Here is a 7,678-nt window from a genome sequence, read left to right on the forward strand (position 1 = left end):
GTTCAAACAATGACGTGCACTTGCATTGAGCGTGCAGTGCGGAAGTGTTATCAGAATAACTATTCTGATAATATATATATATATATGACAGAGTTATTCTGTTATTATTAACAGAATATTATTCTGTTACCCCTCGGCACTATATGGGCGCGATGGACACCCGAACTCGTACGATGTGGCCCAAAACAAAAACAAAAAAGCCCACCCCACCTCCTCGCGACCCATCTCCCACCTCCCGGCGACCAGCCGCGCCTCTGCCTCCCACCTCCCCGGCGACCCGCCGCGGCCCTGCCTCCCACCCCCGGCGACCCGCCGCGGCCCTGCCTCCCACCCCCCGGCGACCCGCCGCGGCCCTGCCTCCCACCTCCCCGGCGACCCGCCGCGGCCCCGGCCTCCCACCTCCCCGGCGACCAGCCGCGGCCCCGCCTCCCACCTCCCCGGCGACCAGCCACGGCCCCGCCTCCCACCTCCCGAGCAACCGGCCATGGCCCTGCGCCCCACCTCCCCGGCGACCAGCCGTGGACACGCTTCCCACCACCCTTGTGACCAACCGTGGCCCCGCACCAGCGTATCCACGCCACCTCCGACTCCTTGTTGATCTTGCTGGTAGATCTCGGGTGAAGTCCTCCAGCACCCATTGATGCTTACCCGCCACCACTCTGCCTCCTTCCCGATGGGACTACGCCGCCGCGTACAAGCAGTTCATCACCGCCACCCCAGGCCGTTCAATGCCGCCGCCATGGACGCGCCCCACTCCAGCGCCATGGTCTGCGCTTCAGCGCAAACACTGGAGCCTGCAGGAGGAGCCGCGAGGTCGAGAGCCTCCCTGTCGGCAGTCCAACTGCTAGCTCCGCCGCCGGTCGCTCAAGGAGCTAAGTACAGGCCACCCCGTGCTCTACCCTGGATCCTGCTGTCTTGTGCCTCACTGACTCTCCCTCTCTGATCGATCTCGCATAGTTTATGTTCCTTACATTCCCTACTGTGCAGTGTCGAGGGACTTTAGTTCTGAACCCTTTTTCTGAGCTTACTGTTCTATTTGTGTTACCTTATCCTCACATCAGTCTTATGATTTAGACTAGATTTCAGCCATGATTTAGACTTTCTTTTTGCAATAAATAAGTTCACTATCTCAGTACAACTAGTTGACCATCTCGGTTCAACTATTATTGGGTGTGCCAAAAGTAGATGCTTGACTGCCTTATTATTATCACTAGTGCCTTGTTCAGATTACTGTTGGTGGTGCACGCCACTGACGGTAGTTGGTAGCTACGGCTGATGCACATTTTTTCACTACTGTTGTAACCTGAAGCACTGCTTAGCTACTGGTTGTGCGTGCAGGGTGATGTGAGTGAGATAGAGATAGAGATAGCAAATGAAATGATCTTCCACATGTACTAACTCATGACACTGAAGAACGTTCAACTATGTTTCATCTCTGAACTTAAACGCGTTTGTTCTTTGAGCTAAAATTCCTAGAGCTTCAGTCAAACTTTTGGTGATTCTTGTACCTATTGTTCAGAAATCAATGGTGAAAAATTCTGATTGCAGCAATGGCATGCTCCCAGCCCGCCAAGACTGGATCATTTGACACTACTTCTCTGCACAGTGTGGCTCGACGCGCAGCCCGCCGGCTCCGTCGTGTACATCCAGACAAGACGCTATGGTGTACAATTTAATGCATGAAGTAAGCCCATCACTTCGGTTTCATTTTCTGAATTTCTTTTGAACTTGTTGTCACTTAACTTTTACATGTATCTAGTTACAGTAGTACTAACCAGATCAAGCTACTTCATTTTTTTTATCAAATTCTAGAACTTTTACATATCCGTACTGCTGCTGCTCCATACTCGTATTTGTTATTTCTTCTTATGTGTGCACTAAACTTCTAATACTATTCACGATCCAGCTTCTAGTTTTTTGCTCTATTATGTGTTTCACTTCTACAAAAAAAGGCTGGGTTATATAAATAGGACAAAGATGTTTGCGTGCTTTCCAGAAATAAAATGGTTGGCATGTATTGACGATGTAAATAAAACTCTTCTCTTGTGTTGTTTGAAAATAAAATCACACAAGTACGTGGTGGAAGTTTGTATCAGTTCGGAGGCCGTTCAACAATACATCACCCAGGTCGTCCACCTCTGCCACCCCAAGCCGTCACCTTTGCCACCCCCGTACACTCCCTCCCACCCCATCTACATTCAGTAGTTCTCTGCTTTTCTACCGATGCATGTTCATGAGCAATTCAAAACGTGTAGTTGTTCCCTGCTTTTCTATAACACTTGTTAGATTGCTCTCCAGAAACTGTATGTGTTCGTGAATTTGCTACTGGTGTAGCAACCCAATATGTATTTTATGATCAGTTCATAAAGAAAAGCTGAAACAGTGCAGTGTGTGTGTTAAAAAATATCAGTTTTAAATTGTATGGTAGTCCATTTTAGTATTGTTCTAGTCTCATATATACTTCAGTTCTAAATACTTTGCTCATTGTGATCAGAGATAATACAAAGTATGATGCAGTTTTGAAGCAATCCCGATGTCTCTTCGGAAAGCATTCATGGTTAAAAAGCAGCGGCAGCCTCTGTTCAAGTTGAGCACTCTATTTTTTTCTCTGTTTTGCCCGATTGATATCAGCCACTGCAAGTCCTTTTCTCCAGCCATGAATTCTATGTTTCCACATTTAGATATACTAGTTGATCTGCTGAAAGATACGATATGTGTACTGCTGATAATCTCAAACATGTTTTACTTGATTTTAGAAAACATGTAATTTTGTTGTGCTGCTTTTTAATGTCTCCAGCAGTCCTACTTCTCCATGACGACAAGGACGACGTCGCCATGCGTGCTCGGCCGTGGTGTGCACGCTCTCCTTTCTTTCTCCTTCCGAGACAGTGAGGTGCTCCAGCAAGCGGCCGCTGGTGGGATCCGCAGGTTAGCCCCCATCTTCCACCTCCCCTACTCTCCTCTTCAACAGGAGCAACACCGTTAGGAGCTCGAAGTAAAACGAGGACGGCTGCAGCGACCGTGCAGTTCGCCCGCTCCTGTCCGACAAGTTCCCACCGTGCATTTTTGTGTGTGTAGAATTTCGTCTAATCTAGTTCTCGAATTTGGTCTACTTGTGTAAATCTGTCAGTTCAAGACAATTACCTTCTGATGCTTGAAATTAAGTCCTTTGTGAATATTGCTTGTTTCAGAAAGAAATAGACTATGTAATTGCATCACATGGTGTACTGATCAACATAAACATGGTGTACTGAACAAAACATACACATTCTATCTATTTAGCTGTGAGGAACATTTAAAAAACGTTTGATATGCACAACAACAATTGAGTCTTTGATCCAGGAATACACACACCCAATGCCACTGCAAATAGATAGATGGCCACCTCCTACCTGATGTGTGTAATTCAAAGTTCCAAACCCAATGTAAATTACTCCTGCTGCTTAACACAAAAAATTTCACTTATTTGGACGGAGGAATATACTACTTATTGTCATGATCTATTGAAGCCAAGATCCGCTGTAGCATTCGAATCCCTTCAATTCACTTATAACTCTCTCGATAAGTTCAGTGTGTGTGTAATGGAAAAAACAATAATATAATAGTTCAGTTCAATTCAACCAGTTGATATTGGATTATATTGGTTGATTGCAAAATACTTTGTTGTTTGCCCATCGCCATGGCCTGCACCCTGACCATCGCCACGGCCCCTCCTTTTCACGCCGTCGCATCGTGCACTCACCACGCCGTGTGTGGCATCCTCCCGGCGAAGCGCCCGTGCTGGCAACACGCACTGTGCCGCGGGACAATTTTCCGGCGGCACCCTCCGCCGCCTCAGCCCAGGCCGTCCACCTCTGCCACCCCGGGCCGTTCACCACTGCGAAGAGAGCCCATTCAACTACGTGATAGAGAATTTATGTACCAGACTTAATATTAGTTCGGTGTGTAATCTATCGTCAGTCCATGAAAAATCACAGAATAGTTGGTGTGTGTGCAGAAATATCGTCAGTGCAAGTTTTAAAATTCTGTAAGTTTAGATATACCACCTAAATAAGTAATGATTTGCAGCGAGTTTCTTCAAAATTCTGTAAAGTTCAGATATATCACCTAAAGTATCGTCAGTGCAAGTTTCAAAATTCTGTAAGTTTAGATATATCATAAAGAAAAAATGATGAGTCACCATCTGCTTTATATTCATGTTCTCTGCAACACAAGTAGCAGTGGGACTGACTGGGAGTGATCCCTGAACCATTTCATTGAACGCCATGGTTTCCAACAATGCTAATGCTACTAGAAAGTGTTAGAGGCCATGAAGCCTCTTGGCTTCTCCAATAAGCAGGTTTGGCCAGTCCTGAAGCGCCTCCTCAAGTTTCTGAGTACACGATGCATCGATGCACGCATCACAGGTGGCCAAACACGACGTGTTTTGTCCTGCACCCAGAAGCTTTGGAGGCGATGTGTTGCCCTTTGTTCTTTATTGACAAATCTAGCAGTGATGGTTCATATAGAACTTGAAATTACCTATCCGCCACGGGGATGTACTGCCCTCAGTCCTCTCTCAACAAATCGAGCAGTGCAGGTTCTCTGGTGCGCCAAGTATTACCGGCGGCGATGCCTGCTTATATATTTCTGCTTTCATGTATTAAACCTTATAATCTGGTACTATTTCATGATAATATGTGAACTGAAAGAAAGGTTCAACTATTTGTTATTTTAGTTGAGTTTAATTTCTTATTCTAGTTTAGTTTCAAATTCGTATCCCTTCAGTTCAGTTTCTAAATTTGGTTTAGTTCAATTCAGTTCAATATATTTGTGCCAATTCCTTCTTGTGATGCTTATATGTAGCTGGAAATGCAGATGCTGCTGTTTTAGAATTTATCATTCGGTATGGAATTAGGTGTGGTGTACCATCAGTCACTGCTGTTGATTTAGCCAGTTTGGTAGTACATGATAGTGGACGTCTCAAAAGTATTTTTATGTTTGATGCATGGCTTATCTTGATACTAGGCATCACGCCACTTTACAACGACATTACAGGGATCAGACCATTCTACAGCATAAATATTAAACTACACGCCAGGAAATTAGTACCTTTGTGCTTGCTAGGTGTTTGCATGTCTCTAAGAACCAAACAGTACTAGTAACATCCCTATATAGGGCCGTGAGTGTGCTATTAAGTTTGTTGATATGTCTCTTAAGGACAAAAATGAAAAAATTGCATCCTTTTCAGTTCATTTTGGGGGTCAAGGACAAGTAAATTTAGTGTCATTGCTAAAATGTAGGCGCTCGCCGCCGCCATCTCCGACTGGATCTAGCCTGGCTCCCCCTGGTTGCTAACACGACTTGTGCTGCTCTGGTGCTAGTGTGGGTGGGTAACAAGTTCAACTACGAGTCCAGACCAAGTTCTGGTATGTTGCATGTTTCCCACACATTCCCTAGGAAAAATACTTTTTAGCATTCAGTTTTGTTCAATTATTATTTTAGTTTCAGTTCAGTTCAAATTTCTAATTTTCATTTCAATTCAATTCTTATTTTTTCGCTAGCTACAATCAGAACAAAATACTCCTGCCTTCACCAGTTAACCTTCACTACATGACAAACAGGTGCCCTGGCCTGCTCCTGACGAAGCACCCGCGCTGGCGACACGCAGCGTGCCCCGGCCCCATGTCAGTTCCGGCGTTGCCCTTCGCCGGCTCAGCGCAAAGGCTGTTTTACTTGACATAAAAATTAGTATATGTTCTATTGTAAAAACATATCTAAAATGTCATGATGCATGCTAGCAGAAATCTGAAAATACACTCAGTTCAGTTCCTATATTTTATTTCAGTTCAATTTAGAACTATTTGCAACTGTTCAGACTCGAGTGTTCCTATATTTTATTTCAGTTCAATTTAGAAGTATTTACAACTGTTCAGACTTGAGTTTACAACGGAAAAACATTTGGAAGTTTAGCGAGCGAAAATTCTTGTTAGATTCATTTAAAAAGTGTTGTATAGTTCAACTTTTATATATAATAAATTCATAATGAAATGTGGGAACAATTCAATATGTGTGTGTTAAAAACATAACAGTACAGAGAAATTCGGTATGTACTCGTCAAAAAAAATCGCATCAGTTCAAGAGGCACGGAAAAGAAAATTTGGTGCCAATAAAGTTCAAGGGAAAAAACAACTTTAAAAAGAAACGTGATAAGCTCACAAATTAATTCTATGACATTGACGTCCAAGTTCTACAACTGATCCGTACAAACAAAAACGGTGGTCCGTTCTACAAAGGAAAATTGGTTTAATTAAAAATATTGATCAGTACAAGTTAAAATGATGGTCCGTTCGGAATAAAAGAAATGACAGAAATTCAAATTGTAAAAGTTCAAGCAAAAGGAAACGCCGTGCAATTCAAATGGTAAAAGTACAAGTCATAAAATAAGAGAAGTTCAGAACATCGTTGTAAAAAAATGTTTAGTTCAAAAAAAAGAATAAAAAAATGTTCAGTTCGATGATATAAACCATGCAAGTACAGGGCCGACGATACAATAACATTCAGTTCAACAATATAAACCATGCAAGTTCAAGGCTAGGATACAGTGAACCGTTGAAAAATTACGAGAAAAATATTACCCAAAAACCAGAGCAAAGTCTAGTTAGTGAAAACACGCTTAGTACAAACCCATACAAGCATCAGTACAAGTACCTTTGTTTGGAACCATTTAAAATCACTCTACAAAAAATAGCTCAGTACAAACATACACATATATCAGTACGACTACTCTGTTTTTCAGACGAGAAAACAGCAGGATCCGTCATGCCGTATTCAAGATTACTCTTAAACGGTTGCGAAGTAAAGAAAACGTCTAACATGACTAAGTTTCGCTTTTTCGATAGCTATCCAACGGTATATTATTTGCCCCATTTCGACAAACTTAAAAAAAACGCGTTCAAAACCATTTTTAACCGTATTTGAATTCGTATTTAAACCGTAAGGAATTAGAAAAAACTTTATATACGCAAAAGTTGCACATTTTCCATAGCTTTCCAACGCCTTATCGTTTGCGTCAATCCGATAAACCGTTTGCAAAAAACAGTGAAAAAACATTTCGCCAGAATTTCACCGTTTGTCAAATTACTTTTAAATCATATAGAATTTGAAAAAAAGTAGATATATGGAAGATGCGTATTTTCACAAGCTTTCCAACGCCATCTCATTTGCTCAATTCCGACAAACCGTTTGAAAATTAAGTCCAAACTACGATTCGCGTTTTCGGTTTTGAAAAAAACGGTTTTTTTTCAAAACTGCTCTTAAATCATAATTCTTTTGCAAAAAAAAATTGTAAGATTGTAATGTGGATGTCAAGAGCTTTCCAACGATATATTACACGCCACGTTTTGACAAAAAAAATTGCAAAAATATTTGAACTAAAGAAGACGATTTTTAATAGCAACAGAAAGCATCAGTTCAACCGCTCGAATTTTATCAGTTCAACCGCTTGAATTCATCAGTTCAAGTAGGGTAAGAGAATAATATTCTGTTACGCGTAACAGAATAACCCATATATTATATATATATAGCAGTTGAACACGCAAGAAAAAGGTGTCCACAAGCCCAGCGCACCGACGGACGCGAGCAGAGTGCGCCAACGGATGCAAGCAGAGCGCGCTGCGGCTCCTAACGGCGAGCAGAG

The 7,678-nt window shown here is 42.5% G+C and overlaps 1 long non-coding RNA gene across 5 annotated transcripts; it reads left to right on the forward strand.

Annotated features, from left to right (window-relative positions):
- The first annotated feature begins 235 nt into the window (after positions 1–235).
- Positions 236–5,902, forward strand: LOC123121990 (uncharacterized). Of its 5 annotated transcripts, none has more exons than XR_006460001.1 (5): positions 306–1,684; positions 2,495–2,586; positions 2,798–2,928; positions 5,283–5,408; positions 5,604–5,902. It is a non-coding gene; the product is annotated as an uncharacterized lncRNA (long non-coding RNA). The 5 variants fall into 5 exon arrangements; XR_006460004.1 differs by having other exon boundaries at positions 2,518–2,586; XR_006460002.1 differs by having other exon boundaries at positions 310–1,684; positions 2,518–2,586; positions 2,801–2,928.
- Positions 5,903–7,678: the final 1,776 nt, after the last annotated feature.

This window comes from Triticum aestivum, chromosome 5D, assembly GCF_018294505.1.
Source record: "Triticum aestivum cultivar Chinese Spring chromosome 5D, IWGSC CS RefSeq v2.1, whole genome shotgun sequence".
In the NCBI taxonomy this organism is placed as follows: domain Eukaryota; kingdom Viridiplantae; phylum Streptophyta; class Magnoliopsida; order Poales; family Poaceae; genus Triticum; species Triticum aestivum.